Source organism: Cibotium barometz, chromosome 62 (genome assembly GCF_041138505.1).
Source record: "Cibotium barometz isolate CiBa-2024 chromosome 62, ASM4113850v1, whole genome shotgun sequence".
NCBI classification, from domain to species: domain Eukaryota; kingdom Viridiplantae; phylum Streptophyta; class Polypodiopsida; order Cyatheales; family Cibotiaceae; genus Cibotium; species Cibotium barometz.
Window position 1 is genome coordinate 23,600,766 of NC_141107.1, and position 27,984 is coordinate 23,628,749.

The following is a 27,984-nucleotide window of genomic DNA, read 5'->3' on the forward strand; positions in this document are numbered from 1 at the left end:
TAAAGGAGGGAGGTTGCATTTGCTTGAGCAGGAGCTTCTTCTCTTGGATATCAGTGTAAAGCGCATTGGGAAGTGGAGGGTGATCGTCCTGGCCATCTCATGATTACAAGATTCATACTTGCACAACGCTTATTTTGGAGAGTAAAACATTGAAATCCGATTTTATTTCCAAATATTTACAAGGAGGAGTTTTATTACAAAGATCCGAGACTAATATAATTAGTCTTATTTGCCGTCAAGGGAAATTCCTAAGCTTGACTATGACATAAGGGTAGAGCGGTCCACATAGGTGAAATATGGGGGTTCCGCTGTAGTTTCTAAGACTATAAAAACTGATGGTAAGGGTGGTAGACTCTGGATTGGGGTAGGTCCCAACACAGCTACTCTGTCGTCACAGCAAGTAAGACCTGCATCACTTGGTCATACACCCAGCAATCCTGAGGTATGCGAATCCCATCTATAGTCATAGAGGTGTCGGCCCCAGGGGGTACCGATGACGAAATGGATCATCTTCAACTTTTCAATCCAATGAATCCACTTTAGGTCGTCTCGGTAAGGTTCCCAATTCGATCTGCTCGAATGAAGAAATATCTCGGCCCAAGACCCTAGAAATCTCCACCCCATCCTCTTTCAATACGAGAGAAATGAGGGAGGGACATCTTCTCTAGTATCTGCACCATGGTGTCACGAAACACAAAATTTGAGGAGTGACTAGCAGTCTCGAAGATGCATTGGAAAACTAGAAAATTTGAGGAGTGACTAGCAGTCTCAAAGATGCATTGGAAAACTAGAAACTTTGAGTAGGAATCTTCCTCTTCCTACAATCATTCCTACAATCATTCAAACATCAATTCAACTTGTTTTTTTAGTAGGATTTTTTTATTAATTAGCATTATGTTAGGTAAAACATTCATTGCAAAATAGTCCTTAAATGGCAAATCCTAGGAGCTAAGATCAGCTCTTATACCAATTGTAAGGTTCCCCCCTTCTAAAATAGTGAAAACACTTAAGATAGTACACTAAGTCTTAACTTGGAGAAAATTTCCTATTTATTGACACCTTGATCATGTGGAGATTCAAGGATACGATTCATAGGTAAGACCAAGTCCTATCCCGCAGCACGAGGAGCGTGATCTTCTAAAAATCAAATCACCCATAGAGTAATTGATCATAAATTGGGCAACTACTAGACTTGATTTCTAGAGGCAATGCTTTTTTCCTCATCCATACAAGGCATAGCCACTGGCCTAGTCTTCTAGAATAGAGTTGCCCAACAACCTATTTATCTAGTGTAGGGCTTTTACTTAATCTGTTGGCGACTAATTGGGTCTACCCGTCCGTAGGATGGTGCCGTCGAGGCGTTCCATCCTCCCACTTTCCACCCTACTCACACGTCAATTTGTTTTCTAATTAATCCTACTACACTGTTTGACATAAATAAATGTGTTCCTCAATTAAGGCCCTTTTCACAAGGTTTGTTAAAACAATCTTTTTCCACAATACAATAATGCCAAAGACAAGATTTATAAAAAAAGTTTATACATGAATCAATTCCATACAAGCCAAACTGGCTCTCTTATTCTTTTCCTTTATACTGTCGATGATCTAGAATTCGGCCTTCTAGCCTCTACATGCTGGGCAAAACCCTATGGGACCATACACCTCATCGTCGGCCTACTGGTGGCGGCGATGAGGACTCAAGCCGCCTGTCGCCCTCTCAGGCTCCATCGCTCGATCCTCCCGCCCCTCACAGGGACGTCTGCACACTAGGTTGGGCTTATTCACCGCACTAGCCCTCTCAGGCTCCATCGCTCAATCCTCCCGTCCCTCTCACAGGGATGTTTGCACACTAGGGTGGGCTTATTCACCGCACTAGCCTGGGCCCTCAGAACTAGACAGCATCATCTCAGGCTCCATCGCTTGATCCTCCCACCCCTCAGAGCCCAATGTCTGCACACTAGGGTGGGCTTATTCACCGCACTAGCCTGGGCCCTCAAAACTAGACAGCATCATAATCTCTCGCCTCAATCGGCGAACCTTATTCTCCCAATGGTATGAGGGATACCTTGGGCCATTCTCGGGCCTTGCTAACGACGCTGCCTAGCTACACAAGCACGGAACGGAGTTAGCGTCAAAGCCAAGAAAAACTTGCACTCTTTAAAGATAACAATTTCAATGCAATTCATTGAATACAACATAACTCAATTCGTTACTTCATACAATTTTATGTCATTATTTTAAAAGGAAAAGATACACATTTATTAACACTAATATTTTAAAAAAACTCTTCTTTAAAAGATAACCAAGCTAACCTGGCCACCATTTCCTTGAGGAGCTTGAAAAGGGAGGGTTGGAGCGGGAGCATCTTCTCTAATCTCGTTGTTGCGCACTCCTCCCGAGGCAATATTCTGACGTTCTTGGGAAGGGGCCATCTTGGACATAGTCTTGTAGGGCTCGCTGTCGGGATTGAAACGCTCCAGTCAGATCTTAATTTTGAGATTGTTTGCTCACCGTATGAGCAAAAGACCATAGCGCAAGAACCCTCTCCAAGGCTAAATGGGGGGATTGCGAGATGTTCTTAACACAAAAACGTTTTGCTGACGGAGAGAAGGGCTACTATAAGTCTCTTCACACAGGGGGGGAGAGAGAGAGAGAGAGAGAGAGAGAGAGAGAGAGAGGAGTTAAAGACACTACCTTCTAGCAAGAGGGGCATAGAGGAAAATTGCCTTATCTGAAAAGTGGGAAATGAGGGGGTGTGGAGAGGGGTGGCTGTAAGGGGCGGTTGTACTACAGCAAGTACACTACATAGGGACAGACGACAGTACTACAGACGGTGGCACAGCAGAGCATAAGCTACGCAGAAATGCATGTTGCCCATGGAGCACCCTGGTGGGGGGTTTATATAACTGTGGGGTATGGGTATGGGCACTGCGCAAAGCAAGGACGAAAGGACAGTGTACCAGCAAAGACTGTAGATCAATGGCTTGCATGGTTCAGGGAGAAAGGTACGGTGTTGGTTAACAGGGAAAGGAGTGGTACGCATGTACCTTATCTGGTCAGGAGCAGCATGGGTGTCCACGTAGCGGTACGTGTGCACCACACAGTGGGTGGCCGTCCTTTGGTTCTTGTGTGGCCATCGTACGAGCACCGTGGTAAGTGTGTACGGTCCAAATTTTGGGGCGGGGTTTCCGAATTTGGAGTGCCAGTCGCCTCGATTTGCGTGTCGAGCGACGGACCGCCCTGACGAGGGGTGAAATTTTTTTATCCGGGATGTTCTCTTGGTCGTTGGGGTACAAACCGTTCGTCAATCAGACGCCCGGTCGTGTATTTATTAAGGTTTAAAGGTTGTCGCTTTTTAACTAAAAATGATTACAATTTGCGTATAAGCTTGATCCGGTGTCCGTTTTGGATGCTGTAAAATTCTATATTAACGTAAAATCGCGCGCAAATTCTAAATTTGGGCTTAGAATTTGAAGATTCTAAGTAGAAATGTCTCATTTATTAAAATCATTGATTTTTATATCATAAAAACTCATAAATGTATCTATTACATGGACATTTCTTTATTAGTGAAGATGGGTATGTTACAAAAGTCACCTCTATGACTAATTCTTTAGCAAAATAATGCTTCTCATTGATAATTTCTTATTTCAAAACCAAACTCTAGGCTTGTTAAGCTAGAGATTAAGAAAATGGTATTTTTATGATTTTGTGTTAACAAAATAATGGTTAATTCTTTTAGATTATTTATAAGTAGTTTAAAACTACCTTGATTGATTCTAAATGAGAAATAGATTATCCTATCAATTTGGAAAAAGAGAAAAATGGGATTAGCTTAATTTAGTGGAATAATCATAATTAAGTTTATAATTATGGTTAAAATTATGATTTAAATTCATAGTTTAGATTTAAGCTTAAAAATAGATTTGCTATTATATTTTCATTGCAATGTTTTATTCTTTTAAGAAAAATTAAAAATTATCAATAATAGCAGACGAAGCTATGGTAAAATTTTCAAAAAATAATACATATCTTATTTTTATACATAATGCTAAAAGAGGACTTCCTACCATATTCCAGGATTGGACATCCTATGCAAAAAGAATGATTTTCATCATATTCATAGAAAATAAATTTTTAGTATTTATGCATAAATATTTAATTAAAAAAAAAGAGAAATTTTTGGTAAATTTATTTTTATGCGCAAAGAGGAATTCCCATGATAATTGAGATCCAAGTAATTAAATGGTAAAAGATAAATTTTTGGTATATTCAAAACAATGGATATTTTTATTTAATTTAAAAAAGAGAAATTTGAGATAAATTTATTTTATGTATAAGAATTTTTAAATGATTAAAAAGGAATTCCCATGATATTCGGGATTCAATCATTTAAATACAAAAAGATGAATTTTAAGCATATTCAAAAAAATGGATATTTATATTTAATTAAAAGAGGAATTTTTATCATATTTTAAGTAGAGAAAGTTTTAAATTAATTTTGATGACAAAAGAGGAATTTTCACCATAATTCCACCTAGAAAATTAGGGTTGATAATTAAATTGGTGGAATCTTGATATTCTCATTAGAACTATTTCTTAATCTATTGTGGTTAGGAAGGAATAAAATTCATAAAATCAGAATTTCCCTTATAGTTAGAAGTTTAATAGATTTTTATCTGAAGAAAATCCTTAGGAATCAAAGTTAGAAGTAAACCGAATAATTTTGGTTAGACCTCGATTGTGAGAATGGTGGCCAATAGACTACTTGCTCATCTCTCGAATCTGAATCAAGCAAAAACCTCAAGTCCAATTCCAATTCTTGACACAAAGAATAGACTACCATTGAATTGGTGTAATTTTTCCTTAACCGAAATCACTAAGAATCTAGTTATAAATTCAGTCAACTGATGGGTAGATTACCCTGATGAGAGATCAATGATTCTCATTAAGAAAATTAAGATTAAGAAAAAAGGGTTTTGTGGAACCAATATCGAACCGGAAATTCTACTTGCATAGAACCTCTGTTTTCTTTTAAAGGACTGTTTTATGCCAGAATGCTAGAGGAAGCATTTGGTATGTGATTAACAAAGGAGAGACTCATTGCAACAACAGGTGGAGGAAGCATTTGGTATGTGATTAACAAAGGAGAGACTCGTTGCAATAGGTGGCGGAGAGTCATCGAGGGACATCGCTCACGACAAAGCCCGCGGAGCTCTTGACCAGCCTCGGTATGGTTAAAATGGTACGCTTTCGCGGTACGATGGGCAAGGCCCGACGAAGCGGTCCTCCCTGAGTGAAGTGCTAGGACACCTAAGTAGGATCCTAGAGGGTTCTAACCAGGTGATGCACGGGCTCGCGATTGCTAGGACACCCATGTGTACGTTGAGGAAGATACGGATGAACTGAAAAGAATGACTTTTGTGAACTGAATTTTGATATTGGATCTCGTTTTGGTTGACCAGCTGGTCTTCAACGGAGAGTCCGGATGATATATTTTGTAAAACAATGGACTCAATATTTTGGAGGATTATGATCAATAATACTATGATTTCATTGAAAGATTGTTTTAAAGACAGCCAAATCTGTTAAAATGGCAATTTCATATTGGGTGTGTAAGTGGTATGACTACCTTGAATTTTGTTTGAAGCATCGGCTAGGGGGCCTAGGAACTCTTTTCCTCCATACCCGGGCAAGACATAACCAAATTTTTATAAAGGAATCCCACCAATACAGTGGTTGGGCAGTTGGCTAACCCATGGGCTAGAATTGGGGTTATGCTGGATTGGGGGATTCCTGAGATACAAATAGTTACGATTAAGTGACGTTAGTAAGATTAAGTCCTAGGAAGACTTTTGTTCTATGGGAGGGAATCAGCGCGGCTATGCCTTACAAAAGGAGGAAAAAAACGGTGATTCTATGGACCAAGTGCAAGTCTCTTCCTTGATCTGACCATGTGACTTTTGGGTTCAGTCAGATTAGTTTGATTAGTTAAGACTTTGACTCATTAGATCAGTTCTCTCGCTCGTTAGATCATTTTCGTGGTGTAATCGCTCGTGCGTTCCGGGTAAGGGAAGTTTTTCTGGGTTCGGTTTCGGAGGAACCGTCGGGCTAGTCTCTTGTCCGGATATCCATAGGCGAGGCCCGAGTGTGGATCCTTGCCCTGCGTGAGAGAGTGACGCAGCTTCTACTGCCGGCGCCCTCGTAGGAGGCATCTCGGAGGGGGCGGGGGTCTCACAGCTGGTATCAAAGCTTTGTTGAAAGCTAATAAAGAAAAAATCAAAAATTTATAATAAAAACTCAGAAAGAGTATTTATTTATTGTATTTTCATTCCTTAAGCTTCATTAATTGGTTTTATAGATGGAAGTTCCATGCTTATCCGGTATTCCCGATCTCACCCAATCATAGGATATGACTACTTTTTCCTTTGAGCATTTCATCTCTTTCGCTACTACGACTCAACGAGCCAAACCAGACTCGCAAGCCATTTTGAGTATTTATATTTCTGAGACCCACCGGAGAGACAATAGCACACGTGGTTTGCAGGGCAATATGTCCATGCCTTTTGCAACCCAATGCGTGATACTAAGGGAAAATATCTCATTGGCCATGATTCTGATGATGAGGCTAAAAGTGATTCATGGTTTTATCCTATATCACCCCACGCCTCGAGATTTCAGACTTTCCTGCCATATCTACAGACTTCTTAACCGCTTTATTCCAAAGGATAAGATAGCAGCTCCCTTGGCAGTGAGGGAACGTTTGTATGGAGAATGTCTGTAGCCCAATATCGTCGTCTTATGCATTTCTTGAGGAGTTTTTGACTTTCTGGAGCCAAGATACTCTATGTACATATTGCAACCTTTATATAAATAAAGAAATATTTTGTGGAGAAATTCCCTATTATATAAGTGATTGTTTATTATATGATGAATTGAAGAAGCAAGATTTGTTACTTGGACATATATCATACATCTCCAATAAGACCATTTATCTTGTTTAAGCAATTATTTTTCAAACCTCTTAAGTCTTAGGATCTCGTTGACAAAATCAAAATAAAAATTTAATAATGTGTCCTCTTCAAAGGTGAAGGGGAGATCTTGGGCGAGGCTATGGAGAAATATTTTGATGTCATGGAGAAGTGGGTTGAGGCTATGGAGAAGTGGGTTGAGGCCATGGAGAAATATTTTGATGTCACCGGTTACAACAAGAGGAGTAAAATGGCTCTCGCTAGGCTAAAGATTGTGGAAATAGCCAAGATGGCATGGAAAAACCATTGCAACACCAACCATTTGGATAGGAATACCCAGTCCTAGAATGATCTCAAAGCTTATCTAAGGAAAAGATTTTGTCCCCTCGGATTTTTAGAAACCAAGATGAATGAATTCTTAGAGCTAAACTAGGGGAGAAAAACTATTGAAGAATATCACCAGGCATTTTCTCTTCTCCTCAAGTACTCACCACCGCTAGTAGATGAAGAGCAACTCATGGCCAGGTTCATTTGGGGAATGAACCAACCTTTAGACACCCTGGTCAAGAATGCCAAGCCAGTTCCCATGGCTAAAGCTGTAAGAATGGCAAAGGACTTTGCCAAATCCTTCATCATTAAAGTCCCGCCCAAAGTCAGCTCCCTCATCCTTCAAGAGATTCCAAACACCGAGAAGTTCTTCCAACCTTCCACCTCCAAAGAGACACCAAGGTCCCAATCAGAATCTAGAGACAGGAAGTTTCAGGAATGAAGGAAGACCTTTTCCTGAAAGCTCTTTCTCAGGAACTCTGTCTCTTTGAAGAATGCAGAGGGAAGAGCTTCAAAGTGAGAACAAGTGCTTTGGTGGATGTTAGGGGTTTGGGCACCAGCTCAAGGATTGCCCATCTCCTTCTGTGGCCAAGGAAGAAAGGGTCCCAAAATTCAGAGAGAGACTCCTTCGTATCAATCCAATCAGGGTCTCCCGTGCCAAAATTAGGGCAACCCCAGAAGAGTGTGCTAGCTCAACCTGTAGCCTCCATGCAAAGCACTCTCCGAACTCCCTCCAAAAATTGGGGTAGCCAAAGAGAGAGAGTTTCACTTCAGACTACAGCAGCTAGAGCCATCAATATAGCTGAGGAAGCGGAGGAAGAAAAAGGACAGATCTATGCCGCAATTGAGCATCAGGGGAAGAATTGTCAATTTTCAATCCTCTAAACTCGAGCAAAGTACCAAGGTAAGCAATTCAAGCTTTTGATTGATTCAGGCAGTACTCATTCTTTTATTTCCCCAGGATGTCTGCGTAAGTTAGTCCTAAATCAAAAATCAGGGAAACCTATGTAAGTGGAAGTAGCCAGTGGAAAGATTCTTTTCACACACCTTGAGACAGATCTTATTCAGTTTAGTTTAGATGGGAACATAATTGATTGCCAGTTCAGAGTCCTACCCTTGGGAATCTATGATGGAATCCTTGGAATGGATTGGCTCCATAAGAATCATTGTCTCACAATGGAACCATCTCTTTCCTTGACCTTCATGGGAATAAAGTTCAAGGAATTGAAATTTCTGAATCCCCAGTGCTACAATTAGTCAAAGTTTCTAAATTGTTAAAAGGGCTCCGAAAGAGGCAAGATATTTATGTCGTTAAGATGAATCCGGCAGATATAAAATGTAAGGCTAAATAACCATAGTGGTTAAGTGAATATGCATGTGTGTTCCCTGAAGAACTGATTGAGATGCCTCCGTCTCGCGAAGTAGATCATGAGATCGAGTTAACCCCCGAAGCTCAGCCAGTAGCCCAGCATGCATACAAAATGCCAGTCCTTGAAGCCATAGAACTTAAGGAGCAGTTAAGACAACTGTTAGAGCAAGGATTTGTCAAACCCCCAGTGTCTCACCTTGGGGTGCACCCGTTCTCTTTCAAAAGAAGAACTATGGAACGTTAAGACTCTGTATTGACTATAGAGGATTGAATCAATTAACAATTAAAAATAAGTATCATATCCCTAGGATCGATGAACTTTTGGATCAGTTTAGTGGAACCCAAATGTTCACAAAGATTGATCTCAAATTCGGGTACTACCAGATCATAATCAAGGAACAGGACATCCCGAAGACAGCATTCACAACACTCACTATGGGCATTATGAGTTCACAGTCATGCCATTTGGATTGACTAATGCCCTGACAACATTTAATCATCTTATGCGAGATATTCTCAGAGAATACTTGGATGATTTTGTTCTTGTCTTCTTTGATGACATCTTGGTATACTCAAAGAATGCTGCAGATCATGAAGATCATGTGCGCAAGGTCCTGGAAATCCTAAGGAAGCACCAACTCTTTGCAAAAAAGAGCAAGTGCTCTTTCTGTGTTGACCAGGTGGAATACTTGGGATTGATAGTGTCTAAAGATGGGATTTCTCCCCTAACCCCGCAAAGATCCAAGCAGTCATAGATTGGCCGGAACCCAAGATGGGATTTCTCCCCTAACCCCGCAAAGATCCAAGGAGTCATAGATTGGCCAGAACCCAAGACGGTAAAGGAAGTCAAGGGATTCCTAGGAGTAACCGGATGGTATAGGATCTTTATACCCAGGTATGCTCAGATAGCATCCCCTTTAAATAACCTTCTTAAGAAGAGTACCCTATTTCAGTGGTCTACTATGTGTTAGAGTGCTAAGCTGAAGACAGCCTTAGTAACCAACCCTATCCTTAAATTGCCAGATTTTACCAAACCTTTTAAGGTAGTTACTGATGCCAGTGGATTTGCCTTAGGCGGTGCCCTTATGCAGGAAGGTCATCCACCAGTGGTCTATGAACCTGTTGCCATATATATATAGGCAGTGATGTGTGTGAACACACTTAGGACTGCGGGGGCACTTTTTCCCTCTTTAGGAGGTTTTTTCCCCCGGCTTGTATATACGCCCATCCTTCTAGGGCTAACTAATCTTTTGTACATTGACACAATCTAATACACTTTGTGTTGTGTGCATTCTTGCTTCTTCTTCTCCAAGCTTTGTGTGCTTTCCTGCAACCCTAATTCCAACAATTGGTATCAGAGCAGGCATCGGCTCCCAAGGCTACGCCGCCAGCACCCTCCGACTCTCGTTCTCCGATTGAGGTGAGTTTTCACGAGCGCTTGCAGGTCCCTATACTCTACAAATCAACCCGTAGGGCTTTGCGTTCTCAGAATTTGCATCTGAGGTCGTTTCGGGCTCCGTTTTTGCATTTCAAGTTCTGCACACAGGTGTTTTCGTCATTTTCTGTAGAAATTTTGACAGTGTAGTTTTCTGCAAAACAGGCATACGTGTTCTATTGTGGACCGTGCTACATAGCACAAGTTGTCTTCTGTTCAGTGTTTGCTTCATTACAGGTAGCTTTTGCATCAGTTTCAGTCAGTGGCCATGGCTGATAACAGCAATGATGTATTTTGCATGTTGTCTGCTGAAGACAAACTGGATGGAGACAGCAACTACCCACTTTGGGCATACATGATGCAGCATGTTTTGGTTGCAAAAGGAGTGTGGAACATTGTGCAGGGTATGGATGTACGTCCAGGTTCTGTGGATGTAGGATCTGTTGAGGATGTTGCAGGTTCTAGCAGCTCTACTGTTGCTGCTGTTTTACCCACTGCTGATGAACAAGCTCGTTGGGATGATAAAGATGCGCAGGCTCATGCCTTAATTGCACTTTCTGTCAAACGGAACATCACCCCACATATTCGTTCCGCTAAAACAGCAAAACAGGCTTGGGATATTCTAGCTAGTTTGTATGCAGGTCGTAACGAGGCAAAAATCGCTTACCTGCGTAAAGAGCTAGAATTGAAGATTATGCAAGAAGATGATGACATGAATGTTTTTCTTGCTGAGATTAAAGATCTCAAAGAACAGTTGATTTCTGCAGGTGAGATTATTCCTGATCATTCTCTTGTGCAGACTGTTCTTGATGCTTTACCTGAGACATATCAGACTTTTGCTTCCACGTGGAGACTTCTTAATGAGGACAGACCTGATGCTGTCAAGTATGATACTTTAGTCAACAAGCTCTTGCAAGAAGCGCAGTCCAGGCAAAACAAGGCCAGGCAACGTGCAGTTAATCAAGCATTTATTGCTGCCCAGCAGCAGCAGAGAAGAAGTGGTAAGGCAGTCCCTTCCACTGTTTCTTCTCCTATTAGTAGGTCTGCAACTTCTTCTCCTTCCACAGGTAGCAACAATAAGTCTGAGAAGGCTCTTGATAAAGGCAAGAAAAAGACCAGGTGCAACTATTGTAAGGCAAATGATCATGTCATTAAGAATTGTCCTAAGCTAAAGGCTAAAGAGGCAAAGAAGAAAGAGTCAAATGCAGCCACAATAGCGGATGCTTCTACAAATGCAGATTCTGCAAATGTTGTGCAGGATACAGAATGGGCATTTAGCATGTATTGCCAGTATGACCCATCTGTACATGATGCATGTTTGGCAGTTTCTGTTGACTCTCATGTATGGTATTTTGACAGTGGTGCTACAAAGCACATTACCTCGCATCGTGATATGTTCACTTCTCTTGAGGCTGTCCCTAATGGGAATACTGTCACATGTGCCAATAATGCTTCTTACCCAGTGAAGGGCGTTGGTAAAATTATGCTTACTGCTGCAAATGGCAGTGCTTTCACACTTTCTGATGCTTTGTATGTGCCAGGGATAAAGAAGAATCTATTGTCTGTCTCTGCGCTTGCTAGACTTGGATTTGTAATCAAATTTGTGGATGACAGATGTACTGTTCATGATTTGACTTCTGGTGATACGATTATTGCATCTGGCACCTTGTTTCGTGGCCTGTATAGGCTCAATTCTTATGACAAGTGTGTGGAAGATTCAGCAAATGCAGTTTCTGATGAAAAGGCAGTTTCAGATGCAAAACTATGGCATGCTCGTTTAGGTCATCTGAACTTTGCTAGTTTGCTGCGTTTGCAGAAATTTGATATGGTTGCTTCATTGCCCCCTCTTGAGGCACCATTGAAACATGTTTGTGAAGGCTGTATTTTGGGCAAAATGCAGCGTTCTGCATTTCCAAAGGATGGTTTTGTGCGGGCCACTCGCAAATTGCAGCTTGTACATAGTGATGTATGTGGGCCTATGCAAACTCCGTCATTTGGTAAACACTTGTACTTCGTGACTTTCCTTGATGATTACTCAAGGCATGCATGGGTATATCCACTGAAGGCAAAGTCCGAAGTGTTATTGTGCTTCAAACAGTTTTTTCTTATGGTTGAAAATGTATCCAATTGTACTGGGGGAGTACATGTCTAAAGAGTTTGATGCATTTCTGGCTAGTCGTGGGATAAAACACCAATGTATAGTGCCGTATACCCCTCAGCAAAATGGTGTTGCTGAGAGGAAGAACAGGTCACTTATGGAGATGGCACGATGTATGGTCAAGAGCCAAGCTTTGCCACATGCGTTTTGGCTTGAGGCTGTCATGTGTGCTGCATATGTACTCAACAGGTGTCCCACTAAGGCCTTGCAGTCTATTACTCCATATGAAGCTTGGCATGGTAGGAAGCCTTCTATTGGTCACTTGCGTGTCTTTGGTTGCTTGGCCTATGCTTTAGTGCCTGTGCAACAACGCAGAAAATTGGATGATAAGGCTGTCAAATGCATTTTGTTGGTTACAGTGCTGAGAGCAAGGGTTACAGATTGTATCATCCGCAGTCAAAGCGTATCTTGATTAGTCAAGATGTTGTTTTTGTGGAAGATGCTGTGCAGCCCTTGTTATCATGTACCAAAGAGACAGGTGTGAGCTCACGGGATGTATTTGATACGTTGTTGCCTCTCTTTACAGGTGGGAATTCAAATGTAAGTCCTAATGAGGCAAATATTCAGCCTACGCAGATTTCAAACGACATCATAGATCAGCCTATTTCTGATGCAGATTTACAGGATGTAATTCATGAGGATAGGGCTGAAAATGAGCAGGCTAGAGGTATACCTAAATGGCTGGTGCAAACCTTGCGTGATAGTAAGATTGATGCACCTATGACTAGTCGTACTCGTTCAGGTTTTCAGCATGCCTCTTATACATCAGATTGTTATGCTTTGGCTGTGTCTAGTATGTGTGAAGAGGAAGAACCTCTTTCATTTGATGAGGCACAAAATTCAGAAAATTGGTTAGCTGCAATGCAAAGTGAATATGATGCTATAATGAAGAATGGTACATGGTCTTTGTGTGATTTGCCTATTGGTAAAAAGGCCATTGGATGTAAGTGGGTTTTTAAGTTGAAACGAAAGCCAGATGGCAGTGTTGATCGCTATAAAGCTAGACTTGTTGCAAAGGGTTATGCTCAAGAAAAGGGCATTGATTTTGATGAGACCTTTGCTCCCACTTGTCGTATGACTACCATTCGTAGCATTTGTGCATTGGCAGCTCATAATGGTTGGAATGTACATCAGTTGGACATAAAGACTGCGTTCTTGAATGGAGATTTGCATGAGGAAGTGTATGTATCGCAGCCTCGTGGTTTTGTTCAAAGAGGGCAGGAAAACAAAGTGTGCAGGTTGAAAAAGGCTTTATATGGTTTAAAGCAAGCTCCACGAGCTTGGTATGAAAAGATACATGCATATTTGACTGCACATGGGTTTCAGAATAGTCCAACAGAAAGCACTTTGTATGTTAAACGTGTGGATGGTGTACATCTAATCATTGCTCTCTATGTTGATGACATGCTGCTCACAGGACCAAATGAGAGTCATATTGCTGATTTTAAGGCTGATTTGAATGCCTCTTTTGAGATGTCAGATTTGGGGCATTTGCATCATTATTTGGGGATACAATTTAAGCAGTGTGATGGAGGTATTGCTTTGTGTCAGACAAAGTATATTGAGACATTGTTGCGGAGATTTGGCCTTGAAGACTGCAAGCCTATTGCTACTCCAATGGAGATAGGTTTGAAGTTGAGTCTTCATGATGCTGGAGATCACTTTGATGTCACACTCTATCAGACAGCTATTGGTTGCCTCATTTATGTATGCATTACGAGGCCGAACATTCAGTTTGCAGTCTCACAGGTGAGCAGGTTTATGCATAGCCCAGGGTCTCAGCATTAGAAGGCAGTTAAATGCATCTTTCGCTACTTGAGTGGCACCATACATCTTGGGTTGTTTTATCCCAAGGGGGGATCGTTGCCGCCAGATTTACATGCTTTTTCGGTGGGTTGGTTGCTATGACACAAGAGTGTCCACAAGTGGTTTTTGTTTCATGCTCGGTAGCTCATGCATATCTTGGTTGAGCAAGAAGCAACCTACTGTGGCCACTTCTAGTTGTGAAGCTGAGTATAGGGCAGCTTTCACAGCTACGGTTGAGTGTGTGTGGCTCAGACGGCTTATGGCTGACTTGGGTGTTGGACAGGAGTCTGCCACCTCTATCTTCACTGACAGTCAAAGTGCATTGGCAGTTGCGAGAAACCCAGTTTTTCATGCTCGCACAAAGCACATTGAGGTGCATTATCACTATGTCAGGGAGAGACTCTCAGCAGGAGAGATCAGCTTGGCCTCTGTGCCAACACAGGACAACCTCGCCGATCTTTTCACAAAGGCGCTTCCTCGTGAGAAGTTCGAAGCTTTCCGCAAAGCTTTGGGCTTGCTCCCCTTTGTGGACTGATCTACTTCGGGCATGGCACTCCCCTATACATGAGTGCCAGCTCTCGTTCACACCATCACTCCCAGGGGGGATTTGTTACCATATATATATAGGTAGTGATGTGTGTGAACACACTTAGGACCGCCGGGGCACTTTTTCCCTCTTTAGGAGGTTTTTTCCCCCCGGCTTGTATATACACCCATCCTTCTAGGGCTAACTAATCTTTTGTACATTGACACAATCTAATACACTTTGTGTTGTGTGCATTCTTGCTTCTTCTTCTCCAAGCTTTGTGTGCTTTCCTGCAACCCTAATTCCAACAACAGAACCCAGAAAACTAAGAACACATGAGAGAAATTATGCCATCCATGACTTGGAGTTACTCTGAGTAGTTTATGCTCTGAAGTTATGGAGACATTATCTTTTGGGACAGAGGTTCACCTTGATGAGAGACAAATCATCAAAGTCTAAAGTGGATCTTCACTCAAAGGGATCTCAACATGCGTCAAAGGAGATGGATGCAGACCCTACAGGAATTCGATTTTGAAAGTAAGTATTGGCCAGGGAAAGAAAATGTGGTGGTAGATGCGCTCACCTGAAAAGCCTCCATGCTTTTGCAATTACAGTGGTGTCAAATCCATTGATCGGTGAAGCAAGAGAGAGAATCATGCAGGACAAATTCTTTGCCCCTATTGCTACACTTCCAATGTACGAAAGCAAGACTCCTCAAGAAATGAGGCAAGTTCTTGGGTACAAATTGGATGAAGGATGCATGTATAATAATCAGCTATGTATTCCCAATGATGAGGGAATAAAGGGAAGGATTTTGAGAGAAGCCCATGATAGCCTGATAGCTAGACATCCAAGGTTCATAAAAACCTATATGTCTAGAAAGAAAAGCTTTTTTTGGCAAAGACTCAAAAAGGATGTACTTGATCATGTGCGGTAATGCTTAATGTGTAAGAGAGTCAAGGTGGCAGAGAGAGTCAAGATGCCAGGAAAACTACAGCCTCTAGACATTCCACAGATGAAGTAGGAATGTATCAATATGGACTTTGTCACTGGACTACCTTCAGTGCAATCAGGTTACAACTCCATTTTTGTGGTAGTTGACAGACTAAAAAAATTTACCCATCTGATTCCAGTGAAAGAAACATACACTGCAATGGATGTTCTTAAAGAGATCTTCAAATTGCATGGCTTACCCAAGAGGATAGTAAGTGACAGAGATCACAAGTTCACATCAAAATTCTGGACTGCATTCTTTGAAGTAGTAGGAACTTTCATGGATCTCAGTACAGCCTATCACCCCAAAACAGATGGCCAGACTGAAAGAGTAAATTAGGTAATAGAAGATATCCTTCGATCATGCTGTGTGACAGGGAACCCAAGAAGTGGTTAAGCCATTTGCACCTGGTTGAATTTGCTTACAATGCTTGTTATCATCAAAGCATTGGGATGAGCCCTTTCAAAGCTCTGTATATGGACAAGATTGCCTTACACCATTGACTTGTCCCGACCCATTGATCAGAGTCGAGATGCCGAGACAAATGCTTGATGACATAGACCAGCAAATGCAATCAATCCGTAAAGATATTAAGGTAGCCCAAGATAGGCCAAAGCAGTACGCAGATAAAAAGAGATCAGAAAGAGAGTTTGAAGAATTAGATATGGTCTTCATTCGAGTACGACCAAAAAGAAGTTCCTTATCTTTAGGGAAGTACAAGAAACTCTCTCCTAGGTACTGTGGGCCATATGCTGTTATAAAGAAAGTAGACGATCTAGCTTATAAACTTCTTCTGCCTCCCCATCTCAAGGTACATAATGTATTCCATGTCAGTTTGCTTAAGAAATATGTACCCAATCCGAGTCACATGCTTGATGTGATGAACAATTGATTTCTCTGACTCAAGGAGAGACTCGTTTTTGCAACAGCTAGCGGGGAGTCATCGAGGGATGTCACTCGTCGGCAAAGCCTGCCGAGGTCTTAACCAGCCTCGGCATGGTTAAAATGGTGCACTTCCGGTATGATGGGCGAGGACCGATTAAGTGGTCCCTGAGTGAAGTGCTAGGACACCTAAGTAGGATCCTAGAGGGTTTTGGTGCATGGGCTCATGGTTGCCTAGGATAGCCATGTGTATGTCGAGGAAGATACGGATGAACTGAAAGGAATGACTTTTGTGAACTGAATTTTGATATTGGATCTCGTTGGTTGACTAGTCTTCAAACGCATAGTCCGGATGATATATTTTGTAAAACAATGGACTCAATATTTTGGAGGATTATGATCAGTAATACTATGATTTCATTGAAAGATTATTTTAAAGATAGCTGAATCTGTTAAAATGGCAATTTCATATTGGGTGTGTAAGTGGTATGACTACCGTGAATTTTACTTGAAGCATCGCGGCTAGGGGGCCTGGGAACTCTTTTCCTTGGTACCCGGGCAAAATATAACCAAATTTTCATAAAGGAATCCCACCAATACAGTGGTTATGCGAATGGCTAACCCATGGGCTGGTTAGGCGATTGGCTAAAACCCATGGGCTGGTTAGGCGATTGGCTAACCCATGGGCTGGTTAGGCTAGATTGGGGGACTATGATACAAATAGTTACGATTAAGTTACGTTAGTTAGATTAAGTCCTAGGAAGACTTTTATTCTGTGGGACGGAATCAGCGGGCGGCTGTGCCTCGCAAAAGGAGGAAAAAAGCGGTGATTCTATGGACCAAGTGCAAGTCTCTTCCTTGATATCTTACCATTTGACTTTTGGGTTTGGTCAGATCAATTTGATTAGTTAAGACTTTGACTCGTTTGGTTAGTTAAGACTTTGACTCGTTAGATCAATTCTCCAATCAGATGATTTTCTTGGTGGAATCACCCGTGCCTTCCAGCAGGCGAGGTAAGTTTTTTTGCGTTCGGTTTTTGAGAAACCGCCGGGCTAGTCTCTTGTTCGGATATCCGTGGGCGAGGCCTCGAGTGTGGATCCTTGCCTCGCGCGAGACTCAGGCCTTGCTTCCGCCCACCAGTGCCGAGGGGGCATCTCAAAGAGGGTGGGGGTTTCACAAAGACTGTAAACCTGTGGTTACACCTATGGAGATAGGTACTGGACTTAGTCTTCAAGATGAAGGAGACTCTTTTGATGCTAGTTTGTATCAGCAGGCTATTGGATCCCTTCTTTGTATGTGCAACTCGAGGCAAAATATACAGTATACGGTCTCACAGTTGAGCAGATTCATGTAGAGCCCAGGTACGAAGCATTGGCAGGCTGTAAACCTGTGGTTACACCTATGGAGATAGGTACTCAACTTAGTCTTCAAGATGCAAGAGACTCTTTTGATGCTAGTTTGTATCAGTAGGCTATTGGATCCCTTCTTTGTATGTGCAACACGAGGCCAGATATACAGTATGCGATTTCACAGTTGAGCAGATTCATGCAGAGCCCAGGTACAAAGCATTGGCAGGCTATTAAGCAGGTTTTTTGCTATTTACAGGGCACTCAGTATTTTGAATTATTTTATCCAAAGGGGGATGAGTCACAGCTACGAGTTTCCACTAGTGGGTTTTTCTTTCGCCTTAGTGATTCATGTATATCATGGCTCAGCAACCTACAGTGGCCACTTCCAGCTATGAAGCTGAGTACATGGCAACTTTTACAGCTATAATTGAGTGTGTGTGGCACAGACGTCTTATGGTGGCTGATTTGGGTGTTGGACAGTCCTCTAGCACTATGATTTTAACTGATAGCCAGAGGGTATTAGCAGTTTTTGTGAAAAACCCAGTGTTTCATGCTTGAACTAAGCATATTGAGGTGCATTACCACTATGTTAGGGAAATACTCTCTGCAGAGCAGAGATCAGCTTGGTCTATGTGCCTACACATGACAACATGAAAATTTTATTCACGAAGGCTCTTCCTCGATGAAAAGTTTGAAGCTTTTCGTAAATCTTTGGGCTTACTACCTTTTCAAGATTGATCTACCATACCCTATACATGTTCACATCATCACTCAAAGGGGGATTTGTAGCATTATATGGTAGTGATGTGTGTGAATACACTTAGAACTACCGAGGCATTTTTTCCCTCACTAGGAGATTTTTTCCCCATGCGTATGTACACCCTCTTATCTACACATTTTGGAATGTATACATATCTTTTGTATCTAGCACACATTTGTTGATTCTAATCTAGTGAGTTTATGTGCTCTCAAGCTTCTCTATCTTGTGTGTGTGCATTGTTGCAATCCTAACCCTAATTCCAACACTTACTTGTTTTATTTTCACTTACTTAGAATGAAGAGAAGTGTTGAGAATTTTTACTTAGAATGAAGAGAAGTGTTGAGAATTTAAAAGAGCTAGTTGATAATGTTGTTGCTTTTCATTTGACTTTCTAATGCTTCTTAACCAAAACTTTACATTCACCTAGATACACATAACAATTTGAGATTATTTAAAGAGATTTATTGATTTAATTAGACTTAAAACCATTTAAATCATCAAGAAATTATCGCACCTTTGTAAAAGAATACCAAAGTGTATGTATTTGAGTTGGCTTGAATTGCCATCTTCTAACTCTTCTTTTGTTAGAAAATCTTTCACATATAAGAAGACTACATCCATCTTAAGTCATATAATATCTTTCTAATGAACTTCCACATGACTTGTCAACAAATAAATAAAATAAAACCAAGTAGTCTTAATAAGAACTTGTAAAAAAACACAAGGATGATGACCTAAAAAAACCTTTTGAGCCATTAACATGAACTCATAATAATAATCACATTATTAAGAGAATTTAAAGATCACAAGATTTTTATCCATAATATGAGTCTCAAACAACACACCATAAATTGCAACAAGTGCCAAGAAGTATACAAAAGTACCAAAAGATTACATATGCTAAGAATGTTTTTAATTCCAACATTGTCTTTCTAAATGCCACATAATAATAACCTAAGAAAAATGAATATGTTATATTTAGTATCTCCGAGTATAAAAGACCCAAAATGGTCAAAATGTTTATGACCCCAATGCTAGAATTGCATAACAAACTAGATGATGAAAAAAGTTATTTGGTAATCCTTAGTAGCCTAGATCTGTCTGGCTTTTAACCTACAAAGAAAAATAGGATTATCATTAATACATATAGATAATAAAGACACTCATTACAAGTTCCCTACCTATATTAATGTAACATATTTCTATTTTATGCAATTTCTCTTGATTTAACACATGAATATCTCATGTTTAAGATTCAATGAATAGAACAAAATTAACAATCCATTTGTAAAGTTTTAATCAATACAAATCACAATATTAATCTATGTGAATTAAATAACCTTTTGTGTCCCTTACATAGTCATTGAAGATTTTATAATCATGGGCATCATTGAAGATTTTATAATCATGGGCATCAAGATGGTATTTCTTTGATATCAAATCATAGCTCAAATTCGCTAAGGTAATTAGATCTTCCAAGGGAACTAATTAATTGTCAACAAGATCATATATGTAGCATCTAGTTCCCTTGGTTATTTGATACCATGCTAGATGAATCTCCACATTTGAAGGATGATCCAAAAGATCAAAAAGGACCCCTTGTCTCTTTCATATCATTTCCCAATTTCCTTCTCATGCTCATTACTCTTCCTAGGTACCACATGCCTTTCATGACTCCTTGATTAGTATTTGCAACCTTTGCATTGTCCTTAGATGTAGTATTTTCAAAAAGAATGGCACAATCAGACCCTATTCCAAGGCATGCACTAGTTTAAAGCTTTGTCTTTACATCAAATGAGAAATATATTCCACTTTTTGTCTATCCTTTGATAATCTTGGATTTCCATTCAATTGACTCATAAGCATGCTCTTACACAAAGTCTTCGCATCGACTTCCACAAAAGGTAATATTTGGCTTGCCACCTTTTCCTCATCGTCGTCAACTACAAAATCCATGACATCATAAAGCTCACTTTGGGAAATTAAAATCTCATCATCAACATCTAAAATACTATCTTTAATTACATCTCTAGCACCATCATCTGATAAATATTCTTCTTATTTAACATTATCAAGTGCATTGTTTTCAAGATGCTCTAAGATATCTTTTTCCTCCCATGAAGCTTCATGTTGCATACCAAGATTTTGACACATAGAATTTCCTTTTTTTAAACCCCCTTTTAATGTAGATATAATCTTCTCATCAATGCTCATAGTGGTGTAATCACTTAGATTGGCCAAAGAAATGCTCATAGTGGTGTAATCACTTAGATTGGCCAAAGAAATGCTAGGTACATGATTCATACCTATCCATATGTTTTCCTTCTTTGAGTGAGATACCAGAAAACTTAGATCTAAACATGCTGAAAACTCAAAAATTATATTCAATTCTCCTGCACTACTCAATAAGTCACAACCATCATAGCATCTCTCATTACTAACCATGCCACCCACTTTACTAAAAACATTCTCACAAGCATCCGATCTCGTATAAGAGAAGGGAACTTGCAAGTGACCATACTTGTCTCTAAAGATCTTTATGATAAGAACCACAAAGTGACATGACAATTGGATGTCCATGAAAGTTTCTCTACTGATAAAGTTTTGCTTGATTGTATACACATCATGTTTTTTGATCCACATACACCAAATCCTAATGACATATGAAAACATTATGTCTCACAAGTATAATGAGATACCATAGCTATCCCATAAACATACCATAACAATTATATGTTAAAATATCTTCAAAAGATAGAAATCATTTGGTACTTGAAAAAGAAAGATACTTTTTTGGTAGCTTTCACATGCTCATACAAGTTGATCTTAGGTGATTAAAGAATATCAATGTATGATGCCATCATTGCATCCTTGAGCACTTCAATGGCATTGTTAATCCCATTTTGGATTAACAAAGATACTCCTCCAATTGAGGAAAATAATAAAGGCATTAAGTATCATGTAAAGGCACTATAAAAGTTGTAGATTTTGAGATACCGGCCACCTAACGACTTAGTTGGTAAGTTTTAGGTGCCCAAATGTGAATAAGGGTCGGTTGTATAAAATACAAATTCTCATAATGATATGACACAATCCCCCTTTGTGCTATGGGAGATCATGTCTTTGTCTACACACACACACACACACACACACACACACACACACAGAGTGTGTACTCTAGTGCATGTTCCTCTTTCATGCATGTGTGTGAGAGAGTGAGAGGTAGATTGCCTTGCATCGTGGTGCAAGCAACTCTACGAGTGACAGTGTGGAGGTGGATATTGGAGGAGTGGATCTTCTAAAGAGATCTTGGGGATGATAGCTAAAATCATTGGTAAGTACCCAACAATTGTTGTGTCTATTGCTTCTCTCATTTGCGGTTGTGTGGAGTTCACTCTTGCAAGGTATGGTAGTCCATAATATTTTTGGCATCATTTTCAGGGAAACACCTTTGTTTCTTCCATCCTCTGAGAGCTTCAGCTCCCACTATGCAAGATTCACCATTGCCTTTGCATTTGGAGGTGCAATGTGAAGAAACTGTGTAGATAAGGTTTGAGTGATAGAGACAAAATTACATAAAATCGTGTGTTGGAAGTGTGGGTGAGCTCTTGGGAGAACCTAGATAAGGTTTGAGTGATAGAGACAAAATTACATAAAATCGTGTGTTGGAAGTGTGGGTGAGTTCTTGGGAGAACCTAGAGGAAAGCTACACTCAGTTTTACATTTAATTTGGTTTTTTTTTATCACCACCCAATTCCTATAGTGTGAGCTAGCAAGAGGTGACACGTTTTGTTCTATTTTAAAAAAAATCACAAAAACTACAAAAATAAAGAGCCGTTAGTTGTGTCCATGACCTACATTACATTCCTAATCCTTGACACAACCAGTTTGGATCATTTGGATAGGGAAAACACCCTCTAACATCATTCTGTCGCGACGAGGATGTTAACATGTGAAAGTGCAGAAAACACTTTTGACGTGAAACATTACCTACTACTTCACAGCGTGAAACATTTTCCACAATCAGCATCGGGAATCTCAGGATTACCTTAATAAAATTAGGTCATCTTATGCTAACACATCTGACATAGCAAAACCAAAAAATCTTATCACATGAAATAGCAGTGAAGCATTTCATGACGTGAATCACATTCTGTCTCACGGTGTGAAGCATTTGATACTTCATGGCGTGAAACATAACCTGCTACTTCACAAGTTAATACTTCACGAGTTAACCCTTCACACCTTAGAGCACCTGTTAGCAGTTCACGAGTTAAGCTTTCACAAACTGTTAGTTCACGAATTAAGGGTTGTCCTACCAACAGTAAGAGAAGCACCCTAATTACACCATTGGAGTCTATTTGACTCAAATTGAAGTAATTTTGAGCTGAAAAATTGAAATGTGAAACATTTGCAACGTGAAAATCAGTTCATGATGTGAACAATATGTTGTTTCACGATGTGAACTACTACCCGCTACTTCATGGCATGAACCATTCTCTGCGGTTTCAGAGATATTTTCTATTTCATGAATAGGAAAGACAGTTTAGTAGAAAAATAGGTGAAAAGGTTGGAGTAGTGATTTCTCATGTCAAAACATATTCTCATGCACTTGAGGTCTAGTAAACTGATTGTAAACTGATTGGAGACAATCTTACCCCTGACAATAGTGCATCAAATCACCTATGTTCTTCCTACCAAAGGAGTTTTGGCTCAGGCCTCTCAGGGAGCACTAAATTGAGTGTTTCAGCTTGGAGGAATGTGACCACCATAGAAACAAGTAGTGAGGAATCCATGAAATAAGGGCTACGATTCTTTGGCCTTGGAGAGGAAGAAAAACCATCTTCCCTGCTAGATCCAGTAGAATCTTTGATATAGCCAAGGAATTTTTTTGTCTCCAACACCGCACAAAAGATGAAGCATAATCTGCAAGCCAAGCCCGTTAACCAGCGCAGGACATAGTCTAAGACCGGAATTACCAACCCAACCTTTTGGCCCTAGGCATACTAACACAGTAAGGATCAGTGGGATGACCCCCAGGGTTATAAGGGATAAGGAAAGTGTCACCAGGATAGGTCAAGTTTTCTTTCCCACATCAAAGGAAATGGAAACGAAATTGAAGAGGGCTGAGGCAGTAGATCGACAATTGCGGCTATTGAGATTAAGAAAACAAGAGCTCGATACTCGAATAACAAAGCCGAAACAGCGAGAAATGTAGAAATTCATTCCGACCACATGGCAAAGAACCAAAAACATCTAGGAATGCCACATTGATAGTATGTGAATAAGAATAACAGAAGAAGTGATACCAACTCTAGAACCCATCAATGAGGCAACTTACACACCCAATATGAAATTGCCTTTTCTTAGATTCAACTATCTTCAAGAGAGAATTGCCTTTTCTTAGATTCAACTATCTTCAAGAGAGAATTGGAATAAAACCATAGTGTTTCCATCATAATCCTCAATATTTTATTTCCATTGTTTTTACAAACAAGTGTCATCCGGACTCTCCGTTTGAAGACCACCCAATATGAAATTGCCTTTTCTTAGATTCAACTATCTTCAAGAGAGAATTAGAATAAAACCACAGTGTTTCCATCATAATCCTCAATATTTTATTTCCATTGTTTTTACAAACAAGTGTCATCCGGACTCTCCATTTGAAGACCACCTAGTCAACCAACGAGATCCAATTTCATAGTTTCTAGTTCACTTAAATAATTTCTCGCCAATCCATGAAGATCTCCCTCGACATATGCATGGGTGTCCTAGTAGCCCCGTGAGCCCATGCATCGCCTGGTCAGAACCCTCTAGGATGCTCCTTAGGTGTCCTAACACTTCACTCAAGGATCGCTTCGTGGACCCTCGCCCATCGTACCAGAAGTGCACCATTTTTAACCATACCGAGGCTGATCAAGACCTTGGCAAGCTTTGCCTGTGAGAGACGTCCTTCGATGACTCCCCGCCAGTGGTTGCAACGTAAGCTCTCCTTAGATTAAACAATAAGCCAAATGCTTCCTCCAGCATTCTGGCGTAAGATAGTCCTTTACAAAAATAGAGTTTCTATGCAAGTAAGAATTTTCCATTGAGTTTGATTTACTCTCACAAAAAGCCATTTCACGGGAAAACATCTCTAGTGTTGGTTTCACGAGACCCTTTTTTCATAACCTAAACTTTCTCAATGAAAATCACGAATCGCGTATCTCGGTGATCCATCCATCAGTTACAAACGAATTTCTAACTTATTTCTAGAAGATTTCGGGTCTCAGGGAAAATTCTCTAAATCAGACAGTTGTCCCTTCTTCGTACTGAAGAAATGGGAATGGTCACAAGTCTTGGCTTAATTTACGAGTCAAGAGATGGGCAGGCATCTTACTGACCCACCTTTCTCACGTGGTCATGGTCTTGCACAGAATTACTTGAATTTATTCCTAAAGACATTTCTCCACTTATCTAATAAAATAACTGTGATTTCTAATCGTAAGGATAAATATCCAAAATTATGAAAATTCATTCTTCCTTGGACATAATAGAACTATGAATAATTCTACTCGTGAACAAGGATATTTCTTTTTCTAAATGATGCTTTAATAAATATGCATACATTATTTTATTAAAATATTCATATAGAAATATTATTTTTTCCTTTTGAACCTTATTTTCAATGAAGACGGCAATCAATTCTTCTTTCTAATCTCTCGTTTTGATTAAGTTGTGGGCTCATATTCAATTAATTCCTAATGCATATTAGAAAACTCTTTTTAAACTTATGTTTCAGGGTAATTCATCTTAAATTTAAGGGATAACTTTATATCCAAAAATATCTCAAAACTATATTATCTCTTTCTAGAATATTTTCTCTCTCTAGACCAAAAATAAAAGAAAACAATGTTTTCTTGCATTTTGAAATAGGGGACTAAGAGGAGAACTTATACATCTTTTAGGTGCTTAGGAGGAACCTTACATCCTCTCCCACTTAAAAAACACGAGATGTCCTCATCTCGCAAAGTGGAGGTAGTCCTTTATTGGTTCTTCTTCTTTCTTCCAAGTGGCATCCTCTAAAGGGTAGAACTTCCACTTGACCAAGAACTCCCTAAGGACTCTATTCCTGAGAGCCTTCTCCCAAACACCAATATTTCTTCGGGTTGGAGTTCCATTTGGCCTTGAGTTTGAGAAGTCAATTGTTCATCATCTAGCACATGACTCGAGCTGGGTACATACTTTTTAAGTAAAATGACATGGAACACATTATGTACCTTGAGAAAGGGAGGTAGAAGAAGCTCATAAGCTAGATCTCCTACTTTCTTAATAACGGCGTACGGCCCACAGTATCTAGGAGATAACTTTTTGTACTTCCCTAGAGATAAAGAACTTCTCTTGGGTCGTCCAACGAATGAAGACCATATCTGATTCTTCAAACACTCTCTCCGTTCTTTTCTTGTCAGCATACTATTTTTGCCTATCCTGGGCAACCTTAATATCTTTGAAGATTTCCTGCATTTGCTGCTCAATATCAAGCATATGTTTGGACATCTCGACCTTGATCAATGGGTCGGACAAAGCTAATGGTGTGATGCAATCATGTCCATACAGAGCTTTGAAAGGACTCATCCCCGATACTTTGGTGATAAGAGGCATTATAAGAAAACTCAACTAGATGTAAGTAGCTTAACCATTTCTTGGGTTCTCTGCCATAGCATGACCGAAGAATATCTTCAATTACTTGGTTCACTCTTTCAGTCTATCCATCTGTCTCGGGATGATAAGCAGTAATGTGATCTAAGGAAGTTTCCACTGCTTCGAAGAATGCAGTCTAGAACCTTGATGTGAATTTAGGATCTCTGTCGCTTACTATTCTTCTCAGTAAGCCATGCAGCCTGAAAATCTCTTTGTGGAAGACTCTCGCAACATCCTCTGTAGTGTAGGTTTCTTTTACTGGAATCAGATGGGCAACCTTGGTTAGTCTGTCAACTACCACAAAGATGAAATTATAACTTGATTGCACTGACGGTAGTCCAATAACAAAATCCATACTAACACATTCCCACTTCATCTGTGGAATGTCTAATGGATGTAGCTTTCTTGGCATCTTAACCCTTTCTGCCTTGACTCTTTGCATGATTAAATACATTCTTTTTGAGTCTTGGCCAAAAGAAGCTCTTCTTTACAGACATGTAGGTCTTTATGAACCCTGGATGTCCAGCTATCGGGCTATCATGGGCTTCTCTCATAATTTTTCCCTTTGTTTCCTCATCATTGGGAATGCATAGCCGATTGTTGTAATACATGCATCCTTCGTCCGATTTGTACCCAAAAACTCGACTCATTTCCTGAGGAGTCTTGCTTTTGTGCATCAATAGGGTAGCAATAGGGGCAAAGAATTTATCCTACATAATCTTCTCTCTTGCTTCACTGATCAACAGATTTGACACCAATGTTATTGTGAGCAAGGAGGCTTTCCTACTAAGTGCATCTGCTGCTACCACATTTTCTTTCCCTGGCTGCTGGTACTTAATCTCAAAATCAAATTCCTACAGGGTCTGCATCCACCTTCTTTGACGTATGTTGTGATCCTATTAGGTGAAGATCCACTTCATACTTTCATGATCTATCATCAAGGTGAATCTCTATCCCAAGACATAATTTCTCCATAGCTTTAGAGCATAGACTACTGAGAGTAAATCCAAGTTATGGACAATATAATTTCTCTCATGCGTTCTGAGTTTTCTGGATTCATAGGCTACTGCATGACCTTCCTGTGCATAAGTGCACCTCCTAGGGCAAAACCACTGGCATCTATCACTAGTTCAAAGGGTATGGAAAAATCTGGCAATTTAAGGACAAGGTAGGTTACTAAGGTTGTCTTCAGCTTATCAAAAGCACTCTAACACATAGCGGTCCAATGAAATAGGGTACTCTTCTTGAGAAGGTTAGTCAAAGGGGATGATATCTCAGCATAATTGGGTATAAAGATTTGATACCATCCGGTTGATCATCCTAAGAATCCTCTGACTTCTTTCACTGTCTTGGGCTCTGGCCAACAATCTACAATTGCTTGGATTTAAGCGAGGTTAGGAGAAATCCCGTCCTATAAATCCCAAGTATTCAACATGGTTAGCAGAGCAGAGAAAGTACGCTTGATCTTTTTTGCAAAGAGTTGGTGCTTCCTTAGGATCTCCAGGACTTTATGCACATGATCTTCATGATCTGCTGCATTCTTGGAGTATACCAAGATGTCATCAAAGAAGACAAGAACAAATTCATCCAAGTATTCTCTGACAATGTCCTACATGAGGCGATTAAACGTTGTTGGGGCATTTGTTAATCCAAATGGCACGACCATAAATTCATAATGCCCATTGCGAGTATTGATGGCCATTGTTAAAACCCTAAGATCTCTCTAG